Source organism: Bubalus bubalis, chromosome 16 (genome assembly GCF_019923935.1).
Source record: "Bubalus bubalis isolate 160015118507 breed Murrah chromosome 16, NDDB_SH_1, whole genome shotgun sequence".
In the NCBI taxonomy this organism is placed as follows: Eukaryota; Metazoa; Chordata; class Mammalia; order Artiodactyla; family Bovidae; genus Bubalus; species Bubalus bubalis.
In genome coordinates, this window is record NC_059172.1 from 28,879,133 (window position 1) to 28,898,177 (window position 19,045).

At 49.3% G+C, this 19,045-nt stretch overlaps 1 long non-coding RNA gene across 2 annotated transcripts in view; it reads right to left on the minus strand.

Moving 5' to 3' along the window:
* LOC112579625 overlaps positions 1 to 5,994 on the minus strand; it is a 30,990-nt gene extending 24,996 nt beyond the window's left edge. For both annotated transcript variants that reach the window (XR_006545292.1, XR_006545291.1), the window contains exons 1-2: positions 5,702 to 5,994; positions 3,141 to 4,685 (exon numbers count right to left, since the gene is read on the minus strand). This is a non-coding gene — a long non-coding RNA (uncharacterized LOC112579625). The remainder of the gene's footprint in view (positions 1 to 3,140; positions 4,686 to 5,701) is intronic.
* Positions 5,995 to 19,045: the final 13,051 nt, after the last annotated feature.

Here is a 19,045-nt window from a genome sequence, read left to right on the forward strand (position 1 = left end):
AGTGAGGTAACAAGGGTGGAAAAAACCCTCACTCTTGCTCTTTGCAAAAGTCACCTTGGGTCATACTTTCCACTGTGCCCCCTCCAGGGAGGGCGTCTGGTTCACCCTCCCACACACCCAGGGGCTGGGGGTTTTCAGGTGAAGTGGAACTAGGTGCTTAAGTCTCTGTACCTTTGCAGACTCACTCAGCAACAAGGGAGCCAGACAAGGCAGTGTGTATGTACACTGGTGTGGGACACTGGTGGGCTTGTGTGTGTATGTGCAAGGGTGTGTGTTTGTGTTCGCACATGCATGTGTGGATGGCTGTGGTGTGTGGTTTTGTTCTGTATATACTGCTGCTCATATAAACTGTGCTTATTGTTTCTGTGTATGCATATGTGTCAATGAAATGTATATACACACCCAGGTTTGTGAGTCTCTGTGTGTTTGTGGGAGCATTCATTCAAATACCAGCTTTCACAGTGTGAGTATATTGAGTTTTGGTACTTGTCTGTCCATGGAAGTGTATGATGATTGGGTGTGTGTGTGCTTTTTGCATAAATCCATCACTTGCGTTAATCCATGTGAGTGTACGAGACATGCATGTGTGTTTCGGGTAAGGTGTGTGTGTATCCGTAGGTGCATCTTAATGTAGGGCTATGGATAAATGTGATGTGTACATATGGATGCCTGTGGGAATAAGTGTTTTGTGTGTGCCTGTGTAAACATGTGTGTGTGAAGATCTAAATATGTGTGGGCACAGGTGAATGTGTGCATGAAGCGGGCTTGTGTGGCACGTGTGGTGTGTGTGAGTCACATGATTGCAGGTTGCACACATGAATGTAGCCTCACTGCTGTCTGTTTCCTCCTGGGAAGTACAGAGCTTCTGAGCTCTAACCACGGCTGGTGACTCTTCCAGGAACGATGTTTCCTGAACCTGAAAAGTGAGACCATCAGAGGTCCTATGTGAATGAGGAAGAGGCATGGACCCGAGGCTTGAGCTCCTCTAAGCTGGGAGGTGGCCCCCAGGGCCGCAGCTGTGGGTCAGGCTGGCGGATGGCAGGGACACCTGGGACCTCAGCCCTCACTCTGAGCCCTGGGGAGTGTCACTACCACCTCCTGTGGCAGTTCACCCCTCAGTGGCTTTCAAACGTTTTTAGGGGTCATGCTGTTGCTAAGTCGCGTCAGTCGTGTCCGACTCTGTGCGACCCCATAGACGGCAGCCCACCAGGCTCCCCCGTCCCTGGGATTCTCCAGGCAAGAACACTGGAGTGGGTTGCCATTTCCTTCTCCAATGCATGAAAGTGAAAAGTCAAAGTGAAGCCACTCAGTCGTGTCCGACTCTTAGCGACCCCATGGACTGCAGCCTATCAGGCTCCTCCATCCATGGTATCTTCCAGGCAAGAGTACTGGAGTGGGGTGCCATCGCCTTCTCTGTTTAGGGGTCATAGGGGGAAATAAAATCTTACAAGTCTCCCCAGGCGTGGAAAATAGATGAGTAAGTGGGAATGCTGTGGCTGAAGGCCGGAGTTGGGGAGGGGTGGGAAGGGGTCTCCATGGAACTGAGCCTAGGCTGTCTCTGGGCCTGTTGGTTTATAGTTTAGAGTCTAGTTTACAGTTTAAAAAACATACTGATATTCATGATGTCAGCTAATCCTCCTGAACTTCTTCCAGCTGTTTGAGGAGGCTGGGAGCAGAGCAGTAAAAAGCCTTGATTCTACTCTGGCCCCTCTTCTATCTGAGCACTTTCTGCGACCCAGCCTCCCTCATAGCGAGAACCATGTGAGATCCATATTTGGCGCTTAGTAAGCAGCACAGAAATGTGGGCTCCCGTGTTTATGGCTATCCTCATTTTACAGATGAGGAAACTGAGACCTGGAGAGACTGACTTAATCCCATGTCAGCCCAGAAGTGCTGGGAACCACTCAGGTCCTTGCTGACCTCAGATATTCACCCTCTGTCATCAGAAGTGTTTTCTTGTTCTTCTGGGCTTGGCCAGGCGGTGGTAAACCCAACATGTGGTTCTGTGGTTGCCCACACAGGCCTAAAAATAGCCAGTAGGAGCCCGGGGCTCCCCCTTGGTGAATGGTAGAAGGCTTATGCTCCAAACAGCTTAGCTCTGCCCACAGATGAACAGGTCCACTCTAGGGAGGGCTGGGTGGTCTGAGTACCCTGCATGACATGCCAGAGGCTTTGCCAAACTTGTAACAGAGATTATTGCATTTCACTGACTTGTTTTGTAAAGTCTGTGATATCCCATTGGACAAATACGAAAACTGAGCCTAAGAGGGATGAAGTGATCCACCCAAGGTCAAGGAGCTTCATTGAGAACCAAAGTAGCTCTGATCTAAGGCCCATGTTCTTACTGCTTCAGCTCATCACCGGTTCCTTATCTTGAATCTGGGACAGCTGGTACAGGGCAAGAGCAGCACCTTTGGAGTCACACAGACCCAACTTTAGGTCCCAGCCTCACTGATGACTCCTTGTGGCCTGGATAAGTCCTCACCTCTCTCAGCCTCAGTCTCCTCACCTACAGAACAGGGAGCTGCATGGCCCGCCATGTGGAATCACAGTATGGATGGAATGTAATAAAGCATGGAAGTGCCCAGGGTAGGACCTGGTGTACGTGCTCAGTATACAGCCATTCACACTCTCTCCCCATCACACCACTGACGACCAAGCTTTCCTAGTTGGGATGAGAGGAGCAATGTCTGCTGAGCCTCTGAAAGTGTCTTGCTGGTTGGGAGGTGAGACTACTGAGGAGAGGTCAGGAGAGGAAGTCCCTGTGAGGGGTGGATTTCCCAAAAATGGACTCAGGAGTATTTTCAGATCCTCATACTGAAAACCTGCCATTCTCCATCAAGAAAAGGAGTGCATTGCCTCTCGCCTTGAAATTAAGCAGAACCCTGTGACCATGTCAGTGAAGAGAATGCAGCAGACATGACGTTACATAAGTTGCCAGGCTAAAATCTGCAAAGGTAACTCAGCTTCCACCCATCTGTCTGAATGCCTCTCTGTCACCGTTTCTCTCTCTGAGATCCAGTAACCATATTGTGAGGAAGCCCAAGCCACATGGAGAGGCCACTCTAAGTGTTCTGACTAACCAGTGCCCTACCCAATTAATCTCTTGGCCAATGGCCAGCTTCAACCACTGGACTTACCCATGAATGACTCTTCAAATGATTCCAGCTCGCAGACTGCCAACCATCCCAGGTAATGCCGAGTCGAGCAGAGATGAACTATCCCCTCTGAAAGTGAATGGAAAGTGAAAGTGAAGTCACTCAGTCATGTCCGACTCTTTGCGACCCCATGGACTATAGCCCACCAGACTCCTCTGCCCATGGGATTCTCCAAGCAAGAATACTGGAGTGGGTTGCCATTGGCTTCTCCAGGGAATCTTCCCGACCCAGGGATCGAACCCAGGTCTCCCTCATTGCAGGCAGACGCTTTAACCTCTGAGCCACCAGGGAAGCCCTGAGCCCTGACCACATATAGATTTGAGGACAAAATAAATGTCATTGTTTCAAGCACTAGGCTTGGGGTACACAGCATTATATGACAGGTACACCTCTTTCCTCTTTCCCCTGTAGCCCTCTGAGTTCCCCCAGCCAGACACAAGTAAGCTCCTTCCCGTGCCCCACTTCCACTCCAGCAGGTATAACTTGGAGTCTGTCTTCTGCCCACTGTTGAGCCCTCCAAGCCAAGTTGGACAGCCCTGTCTCAGAGGCCAGTTCTGTGGCTTCCAGTTGTGTGCCCTTGGGCAAGTCATCAACCATCTAGGATGTGACAACTGGGCAAAGTTGGGCAAGTCATCAACCATCAAGGATGCTTTATTTTTTGTGTTGATGGTAATTAGGATAGCGCCTCTTGGGAGTTTAGTGTGCATCATCAGTTGCTCAGTCGTGTATGATTCTTTGCAACCCCATGGGCTATAGCCTGCCAGGCTCCTCTGTTCATGGGATTATCCAGGCAAGATTACTGGAATGGGTTGCCATTTCCCCCTCCAGGGGATTCTTCCCAACCCAGGGATCAAACCCGTGAGTCCTGCATTTCCTGTATTGGGAGGTCTATTCTTTACCACTGAGTCACCTGGGAAGCCCCAAGGAGTCTGGGGAACTCATTAAACAAAGTACCCAGGCACATAGTGAGTGCTTCTTAGAAGGATATGGGCATGTAAGGCTTGTGAGAAAGGAAGTAGTCAAAGATGTAACTCCAGCCTCTGCCTTAGTCCAGAGAGAGGGGAGGAGTGGGTCCAGGGAGCCTGAAAAGCCACGAGTTCTGGCGGATGTCCAGTGTGAGAGGCCCAGCCCTGTGCAGGCAGGATGGGTCCCAGGTGATGCTGCCCTCAGGTGGCTCCCAGATTAACTGAGCTATAGGAGCAAGAGGAATGGCGCTGGGTGGGCCTGGCAGGATCCTGTCATGGGAGAAAGAGGTCGGGGAGTGGAGTGCAGCAGGCAGCAACAGAAGAGGGAGGGATGGGGGGTTGGGTAGTCTGCACCAGAATCACGCTGGTTCAGCCACACTTGAGCATTGCACTGTGAAACTTCTCAGAAACCCAGAGGCACTCTTCCTCTCCAGCCAGAGCTAGCCAGGCCCCATCTAGAGATAAAGTCACTGCAGGGGTTCCCAGGCCAGAGACATCCTTATCAGCCACGGTCGTCTGGGATACTTGGGAATGTAAACACGCCTGATGAGATGGTCCAGCCCTGGGAAGACACAAAACAGATGCTCAGGGAGACGGCCCCTCTCCCCATCACCCCATTCCCCCCCTGCAACCCTGAAAGCAGGAGGAGAGGGAGCCCCAGCCTCACACAGAGCTTGAGGGGTCCTCTACTCCCAACACCGGGGATGTGTTCTTATCCTTCCGGTCACACTCAGATTTGAAGAGGCCACAAGGAGCCCACTCTGTTAAGGCCATGCTGGCCAATGGCACAGCACGGTGCTACCCGGTGAGGATAACTGGAGGTGAAGGGCACACAGGCTGAAGTGCCTTCACACACCACTCAGGCTCTCCAATTTGCACAAACATTTGGGCCAGGCACGGGAATGGGTGCTATTGTGAAGTGGGACCCAGAAAACACAGCCCTCCTGAATCAGTGTCTGGTGGACATGCATGCTAAGTCACTTTAGTCGTGTCTGTCTCTTTGCGACTCTATAGACTGCAGCCTGCCAGGCTCCTCTGTCCATGGGATTCTCCAGGGCAAAAATACTGGAGTGGATTGCCATGCCCTCCTCCAGGGGATCTTCCCAGCGATCGAACCTGAGTCTCATATGTCTCCTGCTTTGGCAGGTGGGTTCTTTCCCACTAGCATCACCTGGGAAGACTTGTCTATTGGGCAAAATGGCCAAATAATAATAATAATGAGCTTGTTGTTTGGCACTGACTATGCATCAGGCACTGTTCTGAGTGATGTACATGGATGAACTTTTTAATTCACACCAGCCCTATAGTATAAGACGGTGAATATGTCTGTTTCACAGAGCAGGAAGCCTAGACCAAGGGAGGTGGCAGCATGTGCACAAGATCCCAGAGCTGGGATTCAAGACACAGAAGCCTGGCCCCAGGGACAGAGTGGTGAGGGCTGTATGGGGCTCCAACTGTAGTTTCTCCTGGCTCAGCCAGTGAGCTGAGAAGACACAGGGGTGGGGTCAGCGGACAGTAGATGCCCCTCCAGGCTCAGACCCTGACCTCTTCTTCATAGCCCACCCCTACTCACTCTACCTGGGCTCCAATCCTTCCTTCTCATTGTGCTCAGGCCTGCTCAGACCTGTGACTTGGGACTCCCAGTCCTGGTGAGGACCCTTCACAACCACATGCTCCTGGGATCCAGAGATGCCAACGTCAGACAGTGAGAGTAGGGAAAGAGCACTAGGTTTGGGGTGGGACAGAGTTTACATCCTGGCTCTGCATCCCTGGGCCTCATTTGTCATGTCCGATTCTTTGCAACTCCGTGGATTATAGCCTGCCAGGCTCCTCTGTCCATGGGATTCTCCAGGCAAGAATACTGGAGTGGATTGCCATTTCCTCCTCCAGCGGATCTTCCTGACCCAGGGATTGAACCAGTGTCTCCCGTGCCTCCTGCATTGCAGGCAGATTCGTCACTGCTGAGCCACCGGGGAAGCCCCACCTGTAAAATGAGGTATAGTCTAAATGACTTGCCAGGGCCTCAGGCTCCACTGACATCCCAAGAGTGTGTCAAGGCAAGTAACTGTGACTGCATCTGCAGAGATGTGAGCAAAGAACCTGGGCGGCCAAGACAGGGAGATTCTGCTGTCTGGGGGCCTTCCTGGGGGAGGAGTCATTGAGCAAGCACCTGAAAATAAATTTCTTCTTTTCTCTTCCTTTTCTGCCTACTTTTTACCCTTTTCCCAGGCTGAGCAGGGGGCTGTATGCTTGGTATCACCAAGGCTTAGATCAAGGTCTGTACAGGTACAGTGGGGGAGGGAGCATAGAATGAGGGAGGGGTCAGGGCCACCTTGTGGGGCGATCTTTGGGCGGCATGATCCTTGAAGAATGGGTGGGTATTTGCCAGGCAGACCAGAGGGAAGAGGGGGAAGGAGCTGTGGGCAGATGGAGCTGGGACCAGAGCAGGAAGCCTCGGAGGCTGTCTGGTGCACGGATGGCCGAGCTCGGGGGCTCCTGAGGGTAGCAGGAGCTAGGGGAGCAGGAAGCAGGGCCTGAGCTGAAAGCTGAGGAGCTGGGCTTTCCCCTGAGGATGCTGGGGAGCCATGGACGGGTTTTGAGGAGAGGAGGGGTGTGATCTGACCAGTGTGTCCAAAATGTGTCTCTGGCTACTGTGAGGAGATTGAACTGGAGCAGAGGGGTGGATGGGAGGCTGGGAGGCCACTGGGATACAAGTCTGGAAAGTGAAAGTCGCTCAGTAGTGTTTGACTCTTTGTGACCCCATGGACTATAGTCCATGGGATTCTCCAGGCCAGAACACTGGAGTGGATAGCCTATCCCTTCTCCAGAGGATCTTCCCAACCCAGAAATCGAACCGGGGTCTTCTGAATTGCAGGCGGATTCTTTACCAGCTGAGCGATCAGGGAAGCCAATAACCAGGGAAGCAAGTCTGGGGCTGCAGTCAAAGGCGGTGGGCAGAGAGGCTCTATGTGAGAGCTGAAGGGGTGGCCCTGAAATATGAGGGCTTGTCAGAAGAAGGAAGGGGAGCCAGGTGACCTCAGGGATCTGGCCAGTTGTATGGTGGCTGGACCCTGGGCTGAACCCTCACCTGGGGTCAGGCTCCAGGTCAAAATGGGAGGCAGGGGTGGAGAGAGGGTGGGAAAGACTGTTACAGGGGAGTGAAGGGTGGGCTGACTAGGACAAGGAATGGGACTTTGGGAAGATGCCCATGGTGTCTTCCTCTTGAGGGTCCAGAGAGGAGGCCTCGGGGCTCAGGATAATAGAATCCTCTTGGAGGTGGTGTGGGTCACTCAGCCCATCCTTCTCTCTGAAGGCTGGTCTGCGCTCTTAACTGTGGGTGATTTGAGCTTTACAGAGTGCTGTTCTGTGTGTGCGGTGTAAGGCTGGGACCAGAAAACCTCCAAGCCCCTTCCCTTTCTTACCATTCCCGGCTTCTTTGTTTCCCTCTGCCCTGTTGACTGGGCGGCTTTGTGTCAGGCTTCCCCAACTCCAGGCCTCAGCTGCCTCCTCTAATCCACAGCCTGTATTAAGCTGAAATGATCTCGAAGGTTCCACAGAAGGCCTCCGTGTTTGTTCAGAGAGCAAGCGAACAGATTCCAGCTGCCAAGGCCCCAGATTTCATTCCTCTCCAAGGAGTCCACGCTCAGCCCTGCCTCCCTGGCCAGTCAGCCTGCCCCCCAGCTCTGCCCTCAATTAGTCGGCTCCTAGGGCACGGACACAGCTTGTCTGCTCCCAGCTCTCCCACTCCCTGACCCCCCAAGCGTCCTGGAGCTGGGGAGGCGTGACCTGCAGGCCTGAGGCTTTCCCGCCAATCTCAGTAAAGCCCTGTGTTTCCAGAGAGTGGGTGTAGCAGTCCTGCGGCTCTCAGTCGACCCTGGAGTTCGGAAAAAAGGCAGCTGGTGGCAGATAGATAATAACTTCTGTCTGGGTTTTTTAAATTTTCTTTAAAAGCGCTGGATGTCATCGCACTCCCACCCCCCGACCCGCTCTCTCCCCCCGACTCCGCCCAGCACCCGGAAGGTAGAGCAAGGAGAGCCGAGACTTTGCAGATGGAGAAACCAGGGCTCAGAGAGAGAGGAGGAAGTGACGTGCCCAGAGTCACGCAGCAAGCAGCAGAGCTGGGAATTAAACCTCGGCTCTGCCGCCAAGCCTGTTTTCAGAAGAGACTTCTGATTCCAGTAATTCCTGAAGTTCCTCCAGAACTCACATCCTATCCTAGGGTTTTCCCAGGCAGATGAGAGAGGTCAGGAAGAGGGGAGGGGCAGGACAGCCTGAGTGTGTGTGAGAGCCTGACCCTTCCAGCCCTGCCTCCACATGAACCTGGTACCGTGCCACAGCCCTCAAGTCCCTGGGCAGTCTGACCCTCCAGCCTCTTCTCTCTCCTCTTCTTTGCCCTGTGAGCTCCAGCCACATGGTTTTCTTTGCTTTCTGAAACATACCAGGGTCCCAGCCACAGGGCCTTTGCACATGCAGCTCCCTTAGCTTAGAAGGCGTACCCCAAGCCCCAGCCCCTTCCAGGCTCACATAACACCTTTTCATTCTTCTATCCTTATTAAATACCAGTCCTATTGAGTTATAATTCATATATCATACAATTCTCCTATTTAAAATACATAATTCATTGGTTTTTCAGGATAGTCACAGATTTGGGTAACTATTACCATATTCAATTTTAGAACATTTGCATCTTCCCCCACAAAATGCCATACTCAATCATCACTGCCTCCCTCCCCAAAATTTCACAACCACTAGGAGTACGTCAAGGCTGTATATTGTCACCCTGCTTATTTAACTTATATGCAGAGTATATCATGAGAAACGCTGGGCTGGAAGAAGCACAAGCTGGAATCAAGATTGCCGGGAGAAATATCAATAACCTCAGATATGCAGATGACACCACCCTTATGGCAGAAAGTGAAGAGGAACTCAAAAGCCTCTTGATGAAAGTGAAAGTGGAGAGTGAAAAAGTTGGCTTAAAGCTCAACATTCAGAAAACGAAGATCATGGCATCTGGTCCCATCACTTCATGGGAAATAGATGGGGAAACAATGGAAACAGTGTCAGACTTTATTTCTTTGGGCTCCAAAATCACTGCAGATGGTGACTGCAGCCATGAAATTAAAAGACGCTTACTCCTTGGAAGGAAAGTTATGTCCAACCTAGATAGCATATTGAAAAGCAAAGACATTACTTTGCCAACAAAGGTCCGTCTAGTCAAGGTTATGGTTTTTCCAGTGGTCGTGTATGGATGTGAGAGTTGGACTGTGAAGAAGGCTGAGCGCCGAAGAATTGATGCTTTTGAACTGTGGTGTTGGAGAAGACTCTTGAGAGTCCCTTGGACAGCAAGGAGATCCAACCAGTCCATTCTGAAGGAGATCAGCCCTGGGATTTCTTTGGAAGGAATGATGCTAAAGCTGAAACTCCAGTACTTTGGCCACCTCATGTGAAGAGTTGACTCATTGGAAAAGACTCTGACACTGGGAGGGATTGGGGGCAGGAGGAGAAGGGGACGACAGAGGATGAGATGGCTGGATGGCATCACTGACTCGACGGACATGAGTCTGAGTGAACTCCGGGAGTTGGTGATGGACAGGGAGGCCTGGCGTGCTGCGATTCATGGGGTCGCAAAGAGTCGGACACGACTGAGCAACTGAACTGAACTGAACTGAATCTAATCTGTGTTATCTATGGATTTGACTATTTTGGACATTTCATATAAATGGAATCATACAATATATGGTCTTTTGAGATTGGCTTCTTTCACTTAGCATAATGTTTTCAAGATTTTTCTGTTGGTACATATTTTATTACTTTATTTATTTTTGTTGCTGAGCAATATTTCATCACATAGATGATACCACATTTTATTTGTACATTCATCAGTTGATGAACATTTGGATTGTTCCCACTTTTTAGCTGTTATGACTAATAATGCTATGACCAACCTCTTGAGGACATATGTTTTCATTAACCTTGTATATATTCCTAGGAGTGGAATTGTTGGATTATGTGGTAACTCAATGTTTGACCTTTTGAGGAACTGCAAGACTATTTTCCTTAGAGGCTACATCAATTTCCAATTTCTCCACATCCTCATCAACACTTTTTATTGTCACATATATCATATCTCCATCATAGTGAGCATGAAATGGTATTTCATTGTGGCTTTGAGTTGCATTTCTCTGATGACTAATCATGTCAGAGCATCTTTTCACAAGCTTATTGGACATCTGTACATCTTCTTTGGAGAAATGTCTGTCTAGATTCTTTGCCCATTTTAAATTGGGTTCTTTGTCTTTTTTATTATTGAATTGTAAGAGTTCTTAATTATATTCTAGATTCAAATCCCTTATCAGATGTAAGGCTTTGTAAAAATTTTTCCTATTCTTGATGGTGTTCTTTGAAACATGCAAGTTTTTTTGTTTTGATGATATCCAATGGTTCTAATTTTCTTTTAGTTGCTTATACTTTTGGTGTCATACCCAAGAAGTTGCTACCTAATCCAAGGTCACAAAGATTTACAACTATTTTTTTTTCTAAGAGTCTTATAGCTTTAGTTTTAGATCTTTGATCCATTTTAAGTTCACTTTTTGTGTGTTATTAGATAGGAGATCAACTTCATTCTTTTGCATGTAGATAACCAGTTGTCCCAGCACCATTTGTTAAGAAGACTACTCTTTTTCTCATGGAGTGGTCTTGGCAACATTATCAAAATTTGATTGCCTTATGTTAACTCAAGCATCATTTCCTCAGAGAAGCCTTTGCTGACATCCCTTGCCAACCTAACCTCAGCTTAGCCAGATTCTCTGTAACATAAAAGTGCCTGTATGTGCTGGTCACTCAGTCATGTCCAACTGTCTGCAACCCCATGGACTGTAGTCTGTCAGGCTCTTCTGTCCATGGAATTCTCCAGGCAAGAATACTGGAGTGGGTAGCCATTTCTTTCTCCAGCGGATCTTTCCAACCCAGGGATCGAACCCAGGTCTCCTGCATTGCAAGCAGATTCTTTACCATCTGAGCCAGCAGGAGGTGGGATAGGTTATGAATTATATTTATCTGTTTAATGTTGCAGTCATGAGCACACACACTCTGTAGCCAGACAGCTGAGTTTCAACTCCCAGTTCTGCCACTTCCTGGCTGCCTGATATACTGTTTCACCTCCCGTACCTCAGATTCCTCACCTGTAATAGGGGATTTACTCACCTCATATTGTCACGAGAGTTGATATGTGTAAAGTACATGGCAGGTGGCGATAACATTGAATGTATGAGCTCTCATTAATCGGTGTCATCTCCTTAGGTGTTACACTCCTTGAGGATGGGAATCCTGTCTGTTTTGGCTTTCATGAAATCCTCGTGGGCATCATTGGGAGAGCTCAGGGAAGGGCTTCAGTACGGGCTTCTTGAATTAATTAGTGGGCGAAAGTGCATACACATGCATGAGTGAATGAGCCTGGCAGATGGGGTTCTAATCCCACCCTCACTGTCTGGCTGTCTGGCTTCAGAACACTGAAGTAAACCACGAGAGTTTCCAAGGGTCTGGTTTCAGAACACTGACCCTTCAGTGTTTCAGACCCTTGGAAACTCTCGTGGTTTACTCCCTTTCTCTGTGTGGGTGCAGAACTCTCTCTTCACTTCAAATAAGGGGAACTTAATATATAACTCAGATAAGGGGGGCTGTTGTGAGAGAAGCCAAAGTGGGGCCCAGAGACCCCTCCTCCTGGGCACCCCGAGGACCCCCAGAGTCTTCCAGACAGTAAGTGTGAAGATATGATCCCATGTCCTCTCCAGGCTCGAGCAGCCTGTGATTCAGAGGCAGCTGACGTCTGACGCTCTTAATTCAGCCCAAATGCTGAAGGTCTGTGTCTTGCAGCATGGAGGAGGTGGAGGGGCACATTCCAAGGGAGAAAGCTCTTCCTGCCTTCTGCCCATGGAGGGGAGCCGTGTGCCCTGAACTTATGGACAAGCACGTCCTGGCTCTCATACCCACCTTTCCTTCCTGCTTGGTTTCTCGACCCGCACCTGGGATGGCCTGGTCTCTTGGACCGAACTTCCTCCTGCCTGCCCCCCTCCACCATGACCTCACACCCAGCTCACTTCCAGGGAAGCCCACTGTGATCCTGCTCACGTCACCCTCCACGCCCTCATTTCATCTAGGGGACAATTCTTAGGAGGCTTAGGGAGGTGAGTGACTAATCCAAGGTCATGCATGGTGCAGCAAATAAATGGCAGACCAAAGAGTCGAACCCCAGGCTCCCAACTCCAAGTCTGGACCCTTTCCTCAATAGCTGCCTCCATTACAGGAAGAGGGAACCACCATCCACATGGCCTCAGGGACAGGGCCAGAGCAGGAGGTGTGGGAGCTCAGCCAAGCTCTGTGATCCCCAAGGCAGCTCCTCTGGCAAAAGGAGCTGCCTAATGCTTTTCCCTGGCAGAGGACCCCTGGCCACAGTGGGAGGGGTTGCCCTGGGAAACAAAGGGAGGGGAGGTCCCCACTTGGTAGGGTACCGACATGAACTTAAGAGCTAGGCAGATCTGTTCAGGTTACTGCCAACCTCTCTGAGCCTCAGTCTCCCCTGAACCCATGCCATGAGGATAATAGTACCCACAGAGCTAGGTTGCTATGAGCATGAATTAAGAGTGAACATACTGCCCTTGGTGCTGGGGAAGCTGGGCTCTCCAGGAGTTGCCGGGAGTCCCCCTCAGGAGGCAGACCCAGGCTCATAAGGAGGAGACAACTGGTTCCCAGATCCCTCCCAGATCTTTGAATTCCCTGAGGATGTTTTTAGGAACCATATCTCTACCGGAAAAAGAGGTTTATAGTGCTAATTGTCCAGAGGAATGAATCTGGGAGAGTCACCGGATGACTGGAGAGTTGATTTGGGTTAATTAAGTTTTGTTTTTTTTTTAACTCAGATTTCCTTCAGGACATTTGTCCACTGAAGACAAGCAGGTCTGAGACGGTCATCTGCAGGGGCTGCTGCTCTGTCACTTCGCTTTGGAGCCTAGCTCTGCCTCTGTGAGCCTCAGTGTCTTCATTCGTAAAATAGAGGAAAAAGGGAGAGTCCCATATGAAGGTTGCAGCCCTTGCTCCTGCTGCAGTGAGAAGCTGGAGCTCCAACTGGGGGCCTTTAAAGTGGGGCCTACAAGGTGCTGAGGAAAAGAACCCTTCCAGGCGGGGGAATCTGGGTGCACTTCCTGAGGACAATGGCTCAGAAGAAAGAAAGCAGTCCAGGTAGAGGGAACAGCTTGCGCAAGGGTAGATCAGCGGGAAATAGCAGGGCCCGCAGAGATGGTTGTGACAGGGATGTGAGATTCAGGAGGGAAGGCCGAGGGGGAGGTGGGGGGTGAGGATCATGCAGAGCTCAGGTGACCGGCAGGGGCGAGATTCTGACTGAGCCTTGGGGCAGCTTCTGGGAAGGGCTCCTGGATCTATTCTCAGAGTTCCCCAAGGGGCAGGGAGGGGAGGGCGGAGTGATTCAGGTCTGCTCTGCTGTTGACACAGCTTCCTGACAGGCACGTTGGTTGAGAGGCAGGTTCTTCCTGGAGGGCGTGGCTTCCCACCCACTGCAACCCCTGGACCCACTGGAGGGTCAAGGGAAGTGGGGCCCAACCCACGCTTGAATTATTCACCAAACAGCCCAAAAAAGCCAACAAGAGACGCCCACGTTAATAATAAAAATAACAATTCCTTAAATGTGATCAGAAGTGTGGGAGCTCACTCGGTAGGGGCGCCTCCCTGTGAGGTCACTCTCATTACCCTCCTGACTGACATGCACAGAACAAACTGGAGAGGGAAGTGGCTCCAGGGAGGCCAGTCACTAGGAGACTGTACTCCTGAGGGCATCTGTGTGTGCACAGAGGGGCCAGGGGCCTGGGCACAGCAGGGAAGGGACCTCTGCCTGGGGACAGTAGCCCAGTAGGTTCCCTCAGTCTTAGGGGGGTGAAGAGGGGTGTTGCTGGGCTCAGGGTTTCTCACCGCTTTCCTCACTGGCCCCGCAGCAGGAGCAGCAAACTGGAGGAGCAGTAGGGGAGCTCAGTAACTTGGCAGAGTGACCTGATGCGGGGAGGGTGGAGGAGGGATGGGGATGGGGCTGGGGTGGATGGGGCCTTCTCTGGCGGCCCAGTGGTTAAGACTCCTGCTGCTGGTTGGATCCCTGCTTGGGGACCTAAGATCCCTCAGGTGTCCACTGTGAAATGCTGCCAAGAAATTTAACCAAAAAGTGAAAAAAAAATTTTGGATGTAGATGGAGTGGGGGCTGGCAGGAACCAGGTGAGGGAGGTGGGCTCTCTGACCGGGGAGATGGGGCAAGTCTCTTGGGCAGCATGCTGGCATCCCATGGGAAGACTGAGGCCCAGGGACAAAGGGACTGTGTATCCCAGGCTTTGTTGTTGTTGTTGTTCAGTCGCTCAGTCGTATCCAACTCTCTGCAACCCCATGGACTGTAGCATGCCAGGCTTCCCTGTCCTTCACCATCTCCTGGAGCTTGCTCAAACTCAAGTCCATCAAGTTGGTGATGCCAACCAACCATCTCATCCCTTGTTGGCGCCTTGTCTTCCCGCCTTCAATCTTTCCTAGTCTTTTTCAGTGAGTCAGCTCTTTGAATCAGGAGGCCAAAGTGTTGGAGCTTCAGCTTCAGCATCAGTCCTTCCAATGAATATTCAGGACTGGTTTCCTTTAGGATTGACTGATTTGATCTTGCAGTCCAAGGGACTCTCAAGAGTCTTCTCCAACACCACGGGCTAGATTAGAACATATCAGTTCAGGTCTGAAGTGAGCCACCTTTCCCCTGAAGTCATCCCCATGGGGGATCCTGAAGTGTGAGCCTTCCAGTCACACCACTGGTGTGAATGCAGTGAGCTCCCACGGGGACTCTGCGGGGAGTGAGGCATACTTGGAAGGATGTGTCTTAGTTGTGCTGCTCTCCCATCTCACTCGAAAGACAGGGGCGCTCCTCCCCAACACCAAGGGCAGGGCTGACTTGCCTGCTATCTGAGCACAGTTTGTGAATGGACAGATTGACTTTCAAATCCCAATCCCCTTTAACCAACTGCTCTTCTCCTGGCCTGGCAGCCAGGGCCAGGCCAGACAATGGTGAGTTGTTGGACCACTCCCAGGCATGTCCAGATTTGGCCTGCCAGACCTTCCAGGGCCAGAGGGGACCTTCCTGCATGGCTCTGACTAACAGGCCCCTGGTTCTGTGTAGCATCACAACAGAGTCTGTTGCCAGGGTAACCTCAGACCCGGTAGCCTGGGACCTAGGGCTCTTGGCCACCCCACACCGGCTGCTAGCATGAGCACTTCTGGTGCAGCCCTCCCTGGCTCAGCTGGGCTGTGCAGGACAACAAGGCAGGAGGAGGCCCTGTCTGGGCCCTGGAGCTGAGCCAGCCTGCAGGGAGAGCAGACTCTCCCAGGGCCTTGGTCGTCTCCTCTATCAAGGACCCCACGTCATTACCTCATCACATGGACCAAGGCAACAGCGTGGGTGCCTCTGGAGCTCCCTCACCCCCTCAGCCCATCTATTACCGCAGGCATTCTCCACTCCCCACTCCACCCTCCCTTCAGCTCCAGGGCCAGCTCAGGCCCCCTCCTGAATCCAGTCTAGATCACAGCCCAGTCTCCTGTCTAGACACTGGGCCTCACGTGCCCAAAGTGGCCTTGATATGGATCCAGCCTTTCCCTCCAGAATTCCTCCCTAACTTCCCCATCACTCTTGGCCACAGATGAACCTCACCCTCCCATCAGCAAAAGCAAAGTTCATGCAATCTAACCAATATATGTATACATTTATTTGTAAATTATATGCATATGCCACGATACAAATATACTAGATAAATGATAAAACATATACCAAAAAATAGAAACTGAAAAAAGAATGAAAGAGTAAATCAGTTATTTTATGTTTTGTTTTCTTTTTCTTTAATGGTCTAAAAAATCTTCTTTCTCTGATTATATATACTATTACTAAAAATTGTACTTAAATATGGTTCATTTTTCATAGAGAGCAGACTTGTGGTTGCCAAGGGGGAGGGAAGGTTGAGGGATGGACTGGAATTTTGGGGTTAGGAGATCAGCCCTGGGATTTCTTTGGAAGGAATGATGCTAAAGCTGAAAGTCCAGTACTTTGTCCACCTCATGTGAAAAGGTGACTCATTGGAAAAGACTCTGAAGCTGGGAGGGATTGGGGGCAGGAGGAGAAGGGGACGACAGAGAATGACATGGCTGGATGGCATCACTGACTCGATGGACTTGAGTCTGAGTGAACTCCGGGAGTTGGTGATGGACAGGGAGGCCTGGCGTGCTGCAATTCATGGGGTCGCAAAGAGTTGGACACAACTGAGCGACTGAACTGAACTGAACTGAGATGCAAACTATTACATAGAATGGATGGACAGCAAGGTCCTACTGTATAGCACGGAGAACTGTATTTGATGTCCTGGGATAAATCATAGTGGAAAAGAGTACAAAAAGAGCGTATAACCAAGTCACTTTGCTCTACAGCAGAAATTAACACAACATTAGAAATCAACTCTACTTCAATGAAAAAAAAAGTGTAGTTCATTTAAAATAAAATCTTGGTTTCATGATGCGGTGCACTCATTAAATGAGAATCTGGTACTAAACTCCATTTATATTTTCATTTGGTTTAATTTCTGTCGTAGTTGAAAAGTATCCATACCTCATAAAGAGCAGATGCTCCATGTGGAAGAAGAATGTTCCTGGTTGTGCTTACTAAATCACACGGTGTGAACTTTTTATTTTATTTTTTCTTTTCTTTTTTAAAAAATTTATTTATTTTAGTTGGAGGCTAATTACTTTACAATATTATGGTGGTTTTTGCCATACATTGATATGAATCAGCCATGGGTGTACATGTGTTCCCCATCCTGAACCCCCCTCCTACCTCCCTCCACATCCCATCCCTCTGGGTCATCCCAGTGCACCACGCCTGAGCACCCTGTCTCATGCATCAAACCTGGACTGGAGATCTGTTTCATATATGATAATATACATGTTTCAATGCTATTCTCTCAGATCATCCCACCCTCACCCTCTCCCACAGAGTCCAAAAGACTGCTCTATACATCTGTGTCTCTTTTGCTGTCTCGCATACAGGGTTATCATTACCATCTTTCTAAATTCTATATATATATGTTAGTATACTGTATTGGTATTTTTCTTTCTGGCTTACTTCACTCTATAATAGGCCAGTGTGAACTTTTTAATTCCATGCAGAGGTTTTTGTTGTAATTTTATTTAAATGATATCAATCTCTTGTTGGAAACTAATCAGAAGGTGTTACTTTAAAAATATTTTTGACAAAAAAGAGTTCAAAACCAACTGAAACTCTTCAGTCAGAAGATTTTAAAATTCTTTATATTATATTATATTTCAAATGTACAGATGCAACAGACAATGCTCAGTAACAAATAATTCCAAAATATGTCTGCAAAGTATTCTGTCTGTAGTGCGAGTTTCCTTCCCAAGGTGGTTCCTTTCTTTTAATCTTAAAACATCTTTACCTATGGTATTCATTTGTTTTAGCATCTACTGGATAGCATTTCCTTGTCATCACAGAGAAAGCTGGCACATTTGGATGGTCTGTCTTTTTGTAAAACAAAACAAAACAAAACAGAAAAACCTCATTTTTAAGGTGGCAACTCTTGGGCTCTTCTGGTGGCTCAGGGGTGAAGAATTTGCCTGACAATGCAGGAGACACCAGTTCAATCCAGGAAGATCCCAAGTGCTGTGGAGCAACTAAGCCTGAGCGCCACAGCTATTGAGCCTGTGCTCTGCAGCCCGGGAGTGGCAAACACTGAAACCTGTGCTCCCCAGTAAGAGAAGCCGCCACAATGAGAAGCCCGCACACCGCAAGGAAGAGTAGCCCCCGCTTACCGCAACCAGAAACAAAAACCCAAGCAGCGACAAAAACCCAGCACAGCCCCCCAAAATGGCAGCAATTCTTTTAATGACTTTGCTATGAAACAACCAGCAAATTTCTCTATGGTGCAAAAGATTTTTATGGCCCCTGCCTTTGTCAATAATATGCTTGGTAAAGATTCAATGATTTAAAGACTTTGTTTTTGTAAAATTAAGTGCCTGAATGAGTCCTATGGCAGGTTAACTGAAGTCGTCACCAGGGGAGTGGGGATGCCGTTGTCAGCCAAGCCTGAATGGTGGACCCCGTCCAACCTTCCTCAGGAGACCTGGGATATGGGACCTATGACCTAGTCTATTTGGTTAATGTTAGTAGTGCTTAAGTTTTTCTTCTTTTTTTTTAAAGGTAAAGACAAGTATAAATAAATGTTCTAGAATGTTCTATCTACATGAATGGGTCCCTTTGTGCACACCATTCTGGACACCTCTGGGCTGCACAACAGGGTCCTTGGCCATCTTCACAGCCCCTTAGAATCTGTTCCAATATTCCTCCCACCTTGGCTTCCATATAAACCTAAATTCTGTGTTCCTGAATATATCATATGTTTTCTGTCTTTTCAATGGAAGTCTTTTTTGTCTGATATTCCCATCCCCAGTGGACTGGTTCAAAATTTTATCCTTCCTTCAAGAGCCACAGACTGCTGCTCCATAAAGACCATTCTGATTCTCTGGGCAGAGTCACATATTCAGTTATCCAACAAATATTTATTGAGCACCTGCTGAATAAAATATTTATTTATCCAACAAATATTTATTGAGCCAAATATATGACTGATCTAGGGGCTACTGAGCATATAGCAGTGAACCAAACAGACAAAAACCCTTACCTCTGGGAGCTCACATTCTAGCGGGATAGACAGTGATGTTCAAGGCTCAGTCCTCATGCCATTTACCCACAGGTCGTTGGCCATTTACAAGTTTGTCTCCCCAGGAAAGCATTTGTTCCTATGAGCAGGGATTTCTGAACCTGAGCTCTAAGTCCAA